General features: G+C 36.2%; 1 pseudogene; it reads right to left on the reverse strand.

Moving 5' to 3' along the window:
* Positions 1 to 6,917: 6,917 nt before the first annotated feature.
* Positions 6,918 to 13,365, reverse strand: LOC127973118 (clarin-1-like; annotated as a pseudogene).
* Positions 13,366 to 13,823: the final 458 nt, after the last annotated feature.

Raw genomic sequence — 13,823 nt, forward strand, 5'->3', positions numbered from 1 at the left:
TTTTAGAGTAAACCATGTTTTGGAGACAAATTGTATGTATATATATATATATATATATATATATATATATATATATATATATATATATATATATATGTTTCATATAAAAAATGTAAATAGTATTTTTGTGCATTTTCAAAAATAATAAAAAAAAATTCAGATAATAATAATAATAATAAAAAAAATTCAAGTGTCTTTTTCAAGAGACCATAAAATATCATAGAATCCCCCCTAAAATGCTACTTTTTAAAAAGCACATTAACAAACTAAAATACTGAACTAAAATATTGAACTATAGAAATATAGATTCATGAATCATACCCACTGGGAACGATGTGAAAGGAAATAAATTATGACATTAAGTCCAATTTTACTTTCTCTAGAAACCACAGCGCTTGCGAATGCAACCTGGGTATGTCTAAATTAGAAATGGAAAACATTTAGCAATCCAAAAATAAATCAATAAATAAAAACTACTAAGACTTACTTTAACATAGCCCTATGTCATTTCCAACCTGAAAGGTAAAAACAGCTCAGCAAATATGAAGGGTTGCTGGGCAGAAGAAGACAGCAGACAGCGTGCATGCAAGCAGGGTCAGCGCAAGCTCAAATGGCGCTCTAGGCAGAGGCACGATTATGCCGCCCCCACCTCACATTCACAATTTGGGATCCTTAAGATGCATGTAAAAAAAATATATATATTTTATCTATGAAATTACACAAAAATAAAAGCGTGCAAGCTTGTTTTCAGAGTTTTTCATTCTGCAAAAAGGTAAAAAAGGTACACAATGCAACAGCTGCATATAATTTATGTTTTATAGGCTAATAGATAGTGTACAGAATAAAACTAAACATATGCAAACAACTTTTTAGCTCACAAAACTGGAGGTTTCGATTTTTTATTTTTTTTATTTTTTTTTACTTATACACACATTTCAGAAGTGTGCATGTCGGGCTTTCACATTGGCAAAGGCTTTGATTGCATCCTCGACTTTAACTTGTACTTCTGAGATAATTTTTTTATCAGTTTAAGCTTTGACAAACTGCGTTCTCCAGAGATCACAGTGACGGGGAGAGTGAGAAGCACTCTCAATGCTACAAAAACATTTGGAAAAATGGATTCCATCCCTTTTTCACAGATGAATTTAAGCGCATCCAGTGGATTGATCCAGCAACCAGGCGTCTGCCCAAAATACCAAAATACATTAAAGTATTTTGCATGCATATAGACTAATAGGGCGCTATTATTACATTATTCGAAATGTAAACATTTTTTTAATTTTATTTATACAAAAAAAAATCTTTTGATATAAGTGCGATAATTGTAACCTAATGTGAAACAAACAAATAAATTAATATTTCTCTCCCTCGCCTTCTCTCTTGCCGCCCTGGCTGAGCTGCCACCCTAGGCGGCTTCCTAGTTCGCCTATAGACACGCCCCGGCCCTGCATGCAAGCGTGCGTACCCGCGAGAGTTATCTCTCTCCATTTATTCAATTTGAAAATTGAGTTCGAGTCCCAACTTTCCTGCCTCGTGTTCCGCAGGATTACTGGTGAAAGAGTCTCACAGCTCCCCCAGGAACACAAAACAAAACAATATAGAAGTGAGACAAGCACCTTGTTACTTAGGCTGCGTGCAGACAGGGCGTGTTCAGGCATACAATTTCTTTGAGCATTGCGTTTTTTGAACATGAGAGCATGTCATGTGTGAGTGCGTTATTAGAATCAGAATCAGAATCAGCAAAAAAGATTTATTGCCAAGTATGCTTGCGCATACAAGGAATTTGTTTTAGTGACATAAGCTTCCAGTACACAGAGAATTCTGTAGCGCCAGCCAGATGGTGAAAATTCATAAAGGGGATAACTTGGATATGAGGGATCCAGAGTGGTTTTGAGCCCTTTTCCTCACTCTGGATGTATACAGTTGTTGAAGGATGGGCAGAGGAGCACCAATAATCCTTTCAGCAGTCCGAACCGTTCTCTGTAGTCTTCCAATGTCTGATTTTGTACCTCAACCGAACCAGACAGTTATTGAAGTACACAGGACAGACTCAATGACAGCTGAGTAGAATGGTTTCATCAGCTACTGTGGCAGGTTAAACTTCCTCAGCTGCAGAAGGAAGTACAACCTAAGAAAAAGTCTTATAATGGTGATTGGGGAGAGTGCAGGTTTTTTTTTTTTCCACAATCAGTGGAATCAGTCCGCAATCATCTCTACTGTTTTGATCATCTCTACATGTTCAGCTCCAGGTTGTTAAGACTGCTCCAGACAGCCAGCTGCTCAACATCTTGTCTGTAAGAAGACTCTTCACCATACTGGATAAGACCGACGACTGTAGTGTCTTCTGCGAACTTCAGGAGCTTGACAGAGGGGTCTTTAGAGATACAGTTGTTGGTGTACAGGGAGAAGAGCAGAGGGGAGAGAACACATCCCTGAGGGGCACCAGTGTTGGTGGAGCGGCTGTTTGACATGAATTTCCCCAGTCTCACTAGCTGTATCTGACAGAAAGCTGGTGATCCACTGACAGAGCTAGGAACAGATAGCTGGGTCAGTTTTTTGTCTGGAAGGCTGTTGGGATTATGGTGTTGAAAGCCGAACTAAAGTACGCAAACAGGATCCTCACATAAGTCCATGTTTTGTCCAGATGTTGCAGGATAAAGCGCAGTCCCATGTGGAGGTTTCAAGGTTTTGTATTGTTTTGAGCCATTTCATGACGACAGACGTTAGAGCCACAGGTCTGTAGTCGTTAAGTCCTGTTATCATGGGTTTCTTGGGAACGGGGATGATGGTGGAGCGTTTGAAGCAGGAAGGGTCTTCACACAAATCCAGAGATCTGTTGAAGATCTGTGATAAGATGGGGGCCAGCTGGTCAGCACAGGTTTTCTGACAGGCTGGTGTAACACCGTCTGGGTTTGGTGCCTTTCTTCTTTTGTTCTTCCTGAAGACCTGGCGCACATCGTCCTCACTGATCTGAATAGGTGTGGGGGTTTTTGAATCTACAATAAAACTCATTCAGTTCTTCGACAAGTTGTTGTTTCGCCTCAGTTTTGAGGGATGGTGTCTTAGTTTATGATGGCTTTAAGACCTAATCTGATCAGTGAGTTCTACCAAAGCCAGACTCACATGCACTTGTGGAGGAATATAAATACTCACGAGAATGAATGAGTGAAACTCCTGAGGCAGGTAGTACGGTTTAGAGTTAATGAAGAGCTCTTCTAGATCAGGACAGTAAATCTTCTTTAGCACAGTTACATCTGTACACCACCACTCATTGATTTAAAAGCTGTTCTCACCACCACACGATTTCCCCATTATTACTTTGTCGCAGTCCACTCTGAACAGCTGAAAGCTCATCAGATGTTGTGCGCTGTCCGGTATGGCGTCATTCAGCCAGGTTTGCATGGAACACAGAGCAGCAGAGAGTGAGAAATTCTTATTTTCCCGGGAGAGCAAAAGTATTTAGTCGGTATTGTTTGGTAGAGAGCAGAGATTTGCCAGATGGATGCTAGGCAATGGTGTTCGAAATCTGTGCTTTCTGAGCTTCATGAGTGCACCGGCTTGCTTCCTGTCTGTGTGTCCTGAATCAAAAAACGTTAGGAGATTTTGTGGTGTGTTCCTCTGAATGTTCAGCAGTTCATCCCTGGTGAAACTGATCGTGTCTGAATAACGAAAAACTAACAAAAACACTAAAACAACTGGAGAGTGAAGCACTGTGGCTGCCATGTGTGGCACCATCTTGAAGCATTCATTATTAATACTCATCCACTGTCCAATTTTTATCCACTTATCCAATTATTATCAATGCTAGTATTAATAATTATGATTATTGTGCACATTAGTGGATTGATACAGTAAGCCTACACTCTTAAGATAAATGGCTTTAAACAGCACCAGAAAGGGTTCATTGTAACAATAGCAGAACCCTTTTTGGTGCTAAATAGAACCCTGTTTATAGGGTTCCATGAAGAACAATGCTTTAAAAGTGCTATATAGAACCTTAAAGGGGGGGTGAAATGCTCGTTTTCACTCAATATCCTGTTAATCTTGAGTACCTACAGAGGAGTACTGCATCCTTCATAACTCCAAAAAGTCTTTATTTTTATTATATTTATAAGAGAAAGATAGTCTGTACCGATTTTTCACGGAAAAACACGAGCGCCTAGAGGCGTGACGTGTGGGCGGAGCTAAAGAATCACGAGCGCCAGTAGGCTTTTGAGTTGAGAGCATGTGGAAGCTGTGACACAGATCCAGAGGCTGAAATTTAACAAGAGCAGCATCAGCAAAGAAAGGCGGAATGCTATGTGGTATGTACTGAAACTGTATATATTTGCTTAGCGGTTTTTGAATATGACTAAGTTCCACTTTATGTCGTCTTTTTTTTTTTTTTTTTTAAGCTGTACATGTGGAAAGTGCAGTTTGATGACAACATCGCATGTTGTTTACTTGATGTGCTTACGGGCTGATAGCTAAGTTAACAACACAGAGATATTCGAAGCAGTTTTACTCACCGCATGTGGTTCCAACACACAATCGTGACCCTTTTCCGTTGGGACTGCATTATCCTTAAGAAATAAACGATGTGCAATCCGAAATGCAGGGAACAAACAAAAACACTTGCACAACTCCGTTGATGCTCTGTAAAAATAAACTCCATCTACTGGTCCCTTAATGCTGTTTCTCTTTTGGTAATCTGTGCAGGGTTGTCTTGCCCTGGCAACCAAAAACACACTTCTTTTCTGACTTTTCGCGATGCTCTCGCTCTGATCAGGCTGTGCTCAGCCTCTCTCTGCTCTGCTATACGGGAGCGCGCGCTCTTCCGGCAGAAGAGCGCGCACTTAGGACCCATATAAGGAAATTCCGCTCCATCTAACGTCACACAGAGCCATACTCGAAAAAAACTTTCCGAAACTTGTGACAAACCAGAAGAGGTTTTTTTGGAACAAAAATACTCCTTCAAACGTACAACTTAATTTTTGAAACTTTGTCCATGTTTAGCATGTGAATCCAACTCTTTAACAGTGTAAAAAACTCAGTATGCATGAAATAGTATTTCACCCCCCCTTTAAAGGTGCTATAAATAACCTTTTAAATGAAAGTTTATTTTCATTAATAGTAGTATATTGATATATTTATAAAATAAATATATTATATAAAATGTCAATACATAAGTAATATAAAATTAACAATTGATAATTCTTTAATATCCAGTTAAAAATAATTTAATTGTTAACAATTGAATTTAATAGTTTGGGTTCTGTTGTTAGCTGTAACTATTAAAATTTAAGTAATGTGCAAGTAATAGCATTCCTTATATAGTTATTATATAGTTACGGAATTAACAGAACTAGAATTTTTATCCGTAAGAAATGTTTTAAGCAACTTGATTTTTCCCCTCCTGCTTTACCGAAAATGTAAATAAAATGTAGAAATTCACAAAGCTTAGTCTTTACAAAGTCCTTCACTTGCTCTTTGGTTACAGCTCTATCTACTGATGCATTGTTGACACTGATGTGTCTTCTGCTTGGCAAGGTTTTCAACATAAGCTGTACTACAAATTGCAATAGCAAAAACCACAAGCACATGCATTTGCATTTGGAATGCATACAAAATGATGCATATCAAATATGATAAAAATCTAAAAATGCAAATGCTGACATATGATAAACACACTTTCAGGTTAACCAGAAACTGAGAAAAACATGACTGTATGTTCCTGTTGGGTTCTGTGCACCGGAAATAAAGACGGGTCATGTTTTAGCTTTCTCGTGAAATATAATAGCAAATGATTTTTTTTTTTTTTTATAAAAAAATAAATAAAGGGACAATAGTGATACTGATTCTGAAACCCTGGAATATTTGTAAGGCAACATATTACGTATTTATAAGAGTTTGCTTCAAGACAGCAAAAAATGTATAACTTTGAGTAGAAAGCTGAGCTGTTAATTCTGTATTGCTTTATTTCAAATATATTTAATTTACAGTTTATTAATTTTTTTACAGTCTCTGAATCACTTTTTAATTGAGTCAACCTAAATCTGAGTCACACAACCCCAAAAAGAAAAACCATACGTTATCTTGTCTTTAGAGATGAGTGTCAGACTGCGGTTCAGGATAAAGTCCTTTATCTCTGTCAAAAGTTGAAACCTCAGAGTAAACCAGGTCACCAAGACATGGCTCATATACCAGACACTTTCTGTTCAGGAGGCAGACAGACACATGACACAGAGCCAGTTTCCTGGCAGCAGATGGAGTACTTGGTTTCTTTTTTGTTTCTCTGAATGCTGTGCTAACAAAGCAGTGCTCTTTCATGATGTCTTGAGTGATGAGAGCTGCTTTTCTCTTCTTTCACAGCATTGTTCCTGGATGCATAAAACCACCCAGGTATATTTATAAAGCAAATGTGCATACATGTATAAAGTTTGTACCATACTGTACAATTTTGTCTGTTCATAAAAAGCAATGCATTTTAAAGAAAGTGACATTAGAATAGTTCATATGATTTTATACTGAGTAAAGTCACAGAATTTATAGTGACCAGAAAAGCTGCATCGTGAAAATCATGAAGAACAGAGTGTCAGAATGGATACATAATTGTGATTTTTTTGTATATTTTTTTTTGTATTTTTGACCCCTTTCATTCTCATTTTTAATTATTATAATTAATCCACTTTCATTTAATTCTCAGCTTGAAAAGAGCATCTGAGAACATTTCAGTGTTTTCATACCAAACACTGATTTATTTAAAATCACATTATATTATGAATAAATGCACATTGGCATTATGTGAGTGTCTAAACACACAGGAGACACATAAGAAGAATTGATGAAATGTGCAAATACAATAAAATTATACAAAATCAGTTAAAGGTGGAAAAGTTAATGAGAACATTAAATCAAATAAGTGATAAATCAATATCAATTGTTTTATCTGTCTGGTATGGTTATAGTTGCATGCATTTGCCTAAATGATGAAATTAGATACAACATCATTTTTATTATATTTAGAATTTCTTATGTATTTACATGCATGTTTTATTTAAACATCTAGGCATATATAAAACATAATTTGTAATAAAATACAGTGGCCATAATAAGCCAAAAAAAAAAACATAAAATGGATGAACGCATTGCATTAGATAAGAAAGTATCAAACCACGTGGCATCCGTCAACAAATGATGCTAGACCGTATCTCAGAATCAGTCTTATTTTACTATCAATAATATACTTTTATAGTTTTTGTTAATATTTTAGATTTTTTTTAGTAAATTTGTGTTTTTGTCATTTATTATTATTATTTATATGTCTATAGCTAGAGTTTATTTACTTTAGGGTATGAGCATTAATTGTCTGAGTGATTGACAGAATGAATGCCTCCATGCTGTGAGATAAGACACGCAAGCATCTCCAAGTTCATCTCCACACATGCTGTCAGTGGCTCAGATGTGTTCAGCTGTTGTTTGGTATTGGGAAGACTCCTCTTGAGAAGTGCCGGTCGCTGCAGGAGGATGACGTGTGCAGGGGAGGAAGTGGAACAAAAGGACTGGTCAGTACATGAGATCCGCCGCTCCTGTGATCGCATCGGACTCTTTGGCCTCCTGAAAGGGGAACTGGATCCCTGCCAGGCGGATGAGCAAGATGTTGAGGCCGTGCAGGAGGAAGATGAGCCAGAAGGATTTGTTGTATCTCTTGTTTCGCGTCTTGTAGACGAAGCTGGCCTCGTTAATGATGATCTCGGTCAGGTGGTGCAGCTTCACCTCCGAGGAGAACAGGATGAGGACCATGCAGGCGCAGAAACCTGACAGGAAATAGAATGATAAATAAAATCATACATGTAATGCATACTAAACAAAAACTGTTGTGAAGGAGATCCTGTCATTATTCTCATGTTTTTGACCATGCAGTGAGTCAATTGTCTCCAAAACAACACTGGGCCCTGACTTTCTCACATAATTTAGGTTTGAGTTGACTCATATTGAACTGTCAATTCCCATGAAATAAGAAAAGCCTCAGAGCGACCATTGTCTGAGATCTTGACACTTAGGTTTTTACCACATCCCTTACCAGCTTCCTTTATCTTGCCATTTAAAAGTGCATTTTATCTAGGGAAGTATAAGTGACACTTTAAATCCATTTAGCTTTTTAGGGCTTTCAAATACAGCTCTAAATAAAAGTCTGTCTGCCTTTTTTATGCAGTTTCCAAAAGGGCAAAAAAGTCCCATAAGAAGGCAGTGAGCAATAGCACAGAAGTCATTACTCACTGAAAGTCTTGCCCTTTGGTGTAGCTGTCATATTGTGTTCATCATAATCATTCGTGGGACAGAAGCATTCTCAGAGACTTGAATAAACTCGAACTCAAGATTTGAGAGCTGTCGTGGACTGAGAGGTTTTCATTCTGAAAATGACAAACTGTTTCTCACGAAAGCTTAAGTGTGACTTCATAAGACTCGCTGGCTGCGTTTAAGGTGTACTAGTCACATGCACCGCTGTTTAGTGATTGTTTGTGAGTGAAATACATCTATTTCGAGAGGAATCCATGCAATCAGAAACTATCTGTGTGAAGCTGAAGGATTTCCCCATGCAGGTTTCACAACAGTTTCAAGCGGACCAACAAAAAGCTGCTTGGACTGAAAGAGACTTGTCATTTTTGATACACCTTAATAGTATATCATTGCCCTTTTGGAGTTTTGAAAAAGAAATCCACTTTCACTTTATGCAAAAGAGAAGCAGAGATATTTTACCAAACATCTCCTTTTGTGCTCCATGAGCGTGAACAAGCAGGTTTGGTAACACAAGGTGAGTAAATTCTGAAATACATTTTTAATATATATATATATATATATATATATATATATAGATCTGGATAGCTATCATTGTTTCCAAGAAGAAGAAAATAAAGCACAGCTGTTTTTTAACAACATGATAATAATAATAATCTGAAATGTTTCTTGAGCAGCTAACTGGCACATTGTAAAGATGCTGAACATTCAGCATTGATCACATGAATAAATCATATTAAAAATATATTTAAAATATATATAAATATATAAAATATATTAAAAACAGGTACTGGTTACAGTTAGTTATTTTAAGGGCAAATGTACCACTATTCAAAATGTAAATACTTAATTTTTACTGCCCTGTATTTATCAGTATAAAAATGAAAGGACACTTGAAAAACCACAGGGTTCCCCAGATATGCTTTCGCTTAAAAATAAAAATAAATAAAGGTAGTTGTTGTTATGTATCTATTTATTTTTAATTTTTTTACACTATTTAACAAACATAGGTAGTTGGCTGTTGTTATTAATTATTTTTATTCTGCTTTATATCTGACTCAGTGGTGTTCAGCTTTGGACTGGACTGAAGACACACACAACGAAGGCTCCTGACACTAGACATGCAGAGCAAATCTGGCCAGGTCCACCAAGCACATCCATTCCCATCACTTTACTTATTTATCCTCCAATTCTCTCGTCTCAGTATAGCTGAGATCTCTTTCTCACTCCTAACAGAAAGATATTAACAATTGCAGAAGCTTGTTTTTACCGTGCTTCAGAATAGAGCCTGTCTAAACAGAACAGGCTGCCTTGATTGAATGATTTGGACTGGACACACTGAAAATATATATATTTTTTCCTTTAAATACATTTTCACTCAGAAATTGCTAGTAAATACAGAGAAACAGCAATTATCATACTGAAGTAAACATTACACTGAAGTAGAGAGACTGAAACAGTATTGTCTTGTAATAACCCCCAAAATCTTGTATTTATTAAGTAAGATTTTAAAATGTTTCATTTTATTTTACGTTTTTTATAAGGAAATTTTACCAGATAAGTGTTTTGAATAAATGCTGTTCTTTTTAAATTTACATTCATCTTTAAAAAAAAAAAAAAAAAAAAAAAAAAAATTAATAATAATAATAATAATAATAATAATAATAATTTTTTACAGTGTAGTAAAGGAAATCTGGCATGTACATGTGGTAATTTTTTAATGTTGTTAACAAAGTATCCTAAACTGAACTTCATGGAGTTGATTTAAAGAATGTACTTATTGAGAATCGTTTAGTTTTGATTGGTTTGATGATAATTTGATGAGTTTAATCATAGTAGTAATAAAGAACACAATATTTTCAAAGTAGTAAATAGGACAAAGACACAATATAATGTTACTTCTATTATTATATCTAAAATGTACTACAAATTTCTGAGTGGAATTATTATTATTTTTTTTGTTATGTTTATTGTTCATGGTATTCTAGGTACAGCAGGTGCGACCGTGTCCAAACGTGTCTGTGTGTGTGTGTGTGTGTGTGCGTGTGTGCGTGTGTGTGTGTGTGTGTGTGTGTGTGTGTGTGTGCGTGCGTGTGTGTGTGTGTGTGTGCGTGTGTGTGTGTGGGTGTGTGTGTGCATGTGTGTGTGTGTGTGTGTGTGTGTGTGTGTGTGTGTGTGTGTGTGACCAAAGTCTTACATCTGATCGTGTTCCAGAGGTAAAGGCTCTGGGCTCCATGCAGTGTCTCATATGGGCTTCCGAAAGCATTGTAAAAGAAGAAAGCACAGGACACTGAGGATCACAAGACGATGAGCACCGTGCAGAAGAAGATCACGCTCACATGGAGACTGGCTGGGCCCACGTCCTTCAGGTCGGGGAAAGCTACACAGAATACAGAGATTTTTAACATGATCTCCATCGTCTGAGTCCTAACGTAGGAGCTGTGTTTTTAATCAGTTTTTAATTAGTCATAAATGTCTTCAAGCTATTGTGAGTGACTACTGTATGTTTCATTTTGACTTTGGCCCTTATCTCCGAATAATTCTGAGGATAAGATTTCAGGACAGTATGTATGAAAATGTATCTTAATCATTAAAAGTAATCTCTGATTATATCTGTCCATTATTTGCATGCATCTCCCTTTGAGTAAAAACATTTACGATGACAATATTCTTTTGTTCTGCTAAATATCTGGGGCTTTTCCAGATCTCATTAGGAAAGAATGAATCATTGTTTATGAAGCTTTCATATAAGATCAATGTGAGCCCCATTCAAAACCCCATCGATGAGACGAGTTCCTCCCAAACTGAAAAACTCAGATCTGGTCAACTGAGCAATGAATCAGGTGTCTCTTGAAACAGCCCTAGGACTCTTTTAGATCTGGTAAATCTATAGTCAGAAGGAGGTTTACTTGCTGTGCATGAAAAAGGTAGAAAAAAGATAAGACGTGTTTGTGAAGGTCATTTTGAACTAGGTTTGTTACACATCAGTGGCCTCAAAACTGAATTGAAAATTCTGTCATAATTTACTCACCATGTCGTGCCAAACCTGTATCTTTGTTTATTCACAGAACACAAAGGAGAAACTTTGACTAACATAATGGTTGGTCTTCTCCAAGCATGGACAAAAGCTTTTAAGGCTTCGTAAAAGATGCAAAATAGCAGTACAAAAAATATCATAAAAGTAGTCCATATGACTCATGCACTATGGCATATAATAACATTTAGTATCAATATAAAAATAGTCACTACATTAGATACGAAATCTCAAAGCAAATGTTGCACCTACAAAGGAACGATCACTAACTTGACTTTTCTGAGAAATTTTTACAGTGAACTTTGTCACTTCCCTTCAAGTTCACACATGTGCTCAGTGCATTAACTGACAGGTTCCACAAAGATCACAATACTTTCTTCATTTTGTACAGCTTATCTATTGTTTTATGCCTTAATAAAATAAATGTGTTAATTGTTATGATTGTTATTGATTGTCATGCAACAATGTTAGATCTACTATTTAAGTGCTCCAGTGTCCAGAGACTTTTAGAGGCGCTGTAAATGCACATGTACTACAGTATGACCTTTTCCTTATATTGCATTTCTGTGTGGTCTAAATAATACAGCTATTTATATTCCTGGTGTGCTTTCAAACACTTGTACTGTTATTTTCTTAAAGGCGCAGTTCATCCAAAAATGAAGATTCTGTCATCATTTTTTTTATTCACCCTGAGGTTATAACAAACCTGTTTATTTATTTTTTATTTTTCACTGACTGGAAAAATAAAAATAAAAAGTATAGAAATGGTACATTTAGGGATGCGGTATTTTTTCCCTATAATGGACACCTTCTTTACCCCTAAAGTGTTAAAAACAAATAATAAATAAATAAATAAATATATTTTTTAAGGGTGTCATTTGTCCACCTGCAGCTTCACATGGTTAGTGCAAATTGTCACATGACCAGAGGAGTTTATTTCCTGTTTGCCCCTGGAGAAGATGATGGCTGCATCAAAGCTCCAAAACGAAAGTTTAGTAATACAGTATGTTAACAAAGATATGACGGATTTTTGGTACACACTATCTTTAAGGTGTCTAGTATTAATAGATTAATTTACATATATTCAGTTTTCAGTGTGGTCATGTTAATGGTCACCATATGGTCACAGTGAATTTAGGTATACAATATAAATCCAATTTCAGGTGTTAAAAAAAGCAATGACAAAATATTGTACTAAATGTAAAGTTCAAATGTAACAAATAATGTACAATGTTGTTTTTGTGTTTTGTGTTCACCCTATGTTGTATGTCTTTGCACTCCTGATAAAATAATAATAATAATAATAATAATAATAATAATAATAATAATAAAATAATAATAATAATAATAATAATAATAATAATAATAATAATAATAATAATAATAATGTACAATATTGATATGGTAATACTGGTAGCACTAATATAAATATTTTCTGATATATTTTACTAAAAAGTAACGATTTACTTTGTATGTTTGTATTTGCTGCTGTCTTCATCTCAGTATTGCTATCAGTGTTATATAAGGGGTTTTATGCATAATGTGATTAAACTGTTTAAAATAGCTAAGATATTGAATCATTTTATCACTGCAGGACTATCTTAATTCAGTACACACATTATCACACCGGTCACAACTATAAAACTTTTTTTTTTTTCACACACACTTTTCCAAATAGAAAGGAAGAAAAAAAGTTTCTGATTATTTCAAATTAGGGTTAACTCACCATTTTGGATAGTTTCATACATGGGAAAAACAAAAACTGCAATTAAACGGGTAGCTATAATTAAGTACTCACAAGAGAAATGAAAAGCTCTTTCTCCCAGACCACACTGTTTCATGCCCTGGCTGTGGAAAAGTCCGTAGTTCGTCCGTCCGATGAACTTCTCCAGCTCTGCTCTGGACGAGTTGACGATCTGCGCCCCCGTCCTGCACAGAACCGCCGCTTGAACCCAAAACTGCGTCCCCATCGCGGCCGCCACGACCAGAACACAAGCAAAGCTGAGCACGCCAGCGACAGAGAAGATCATTTTCTTTTGACAGCTAGACATCATGTTTGACAGAGCGCACCCTCAGTAATCAACTAACCCAACATGGAAAACGACATTGTGATGTTGTCGATTTCCTCTTAAAGTCTAAAAACCCGAATGCTATGAAACGATTCCTGATTCTGTATAGCACATATTGGCCGAGTAAAGCTGGATCCCAATGTCTTCTCTGGATAGAGTTACGCCAAGCGTTCACTGGTCCTGTCTCTGCTCCAGTGATCAGACATTAATGTGATCGGTTATTATATCAACATATTTGGCTGCATTTAATAGGGTTACAGTTTATTATGTGTGGTGTAATAGTTAAATATATTAATATGAAATAATAGCCCAAGTAAATAAAAGTCATGCCCGTTTTGGCTCAGCCTCAGAGCATCAGTGCAAATAACCTTCTTCAATGCGAAAGGTCATTAATCACAGAGATAAGAGAGACTCAGGAAAAGAATAAGACATTATTACATGTG

The sequence above is a fragment of the Carassius gibelio genome, chromosome B15 (genome assembly GCF_023724105.1).
Source record: "Carassius gibelio isolate Cgi1373 ecotype wild population from Czech Republic chromosome B15, carGib1.2-hapl.c, whole genome shotgun sequence".
Classification (NCBI taxonomy): domain Eukaryota; kingdom Metazoa; phylum Chordata; class Actinopteri; order Cypriniformes; family Cyprinidae; genus Carassius; species Carassius gibelio.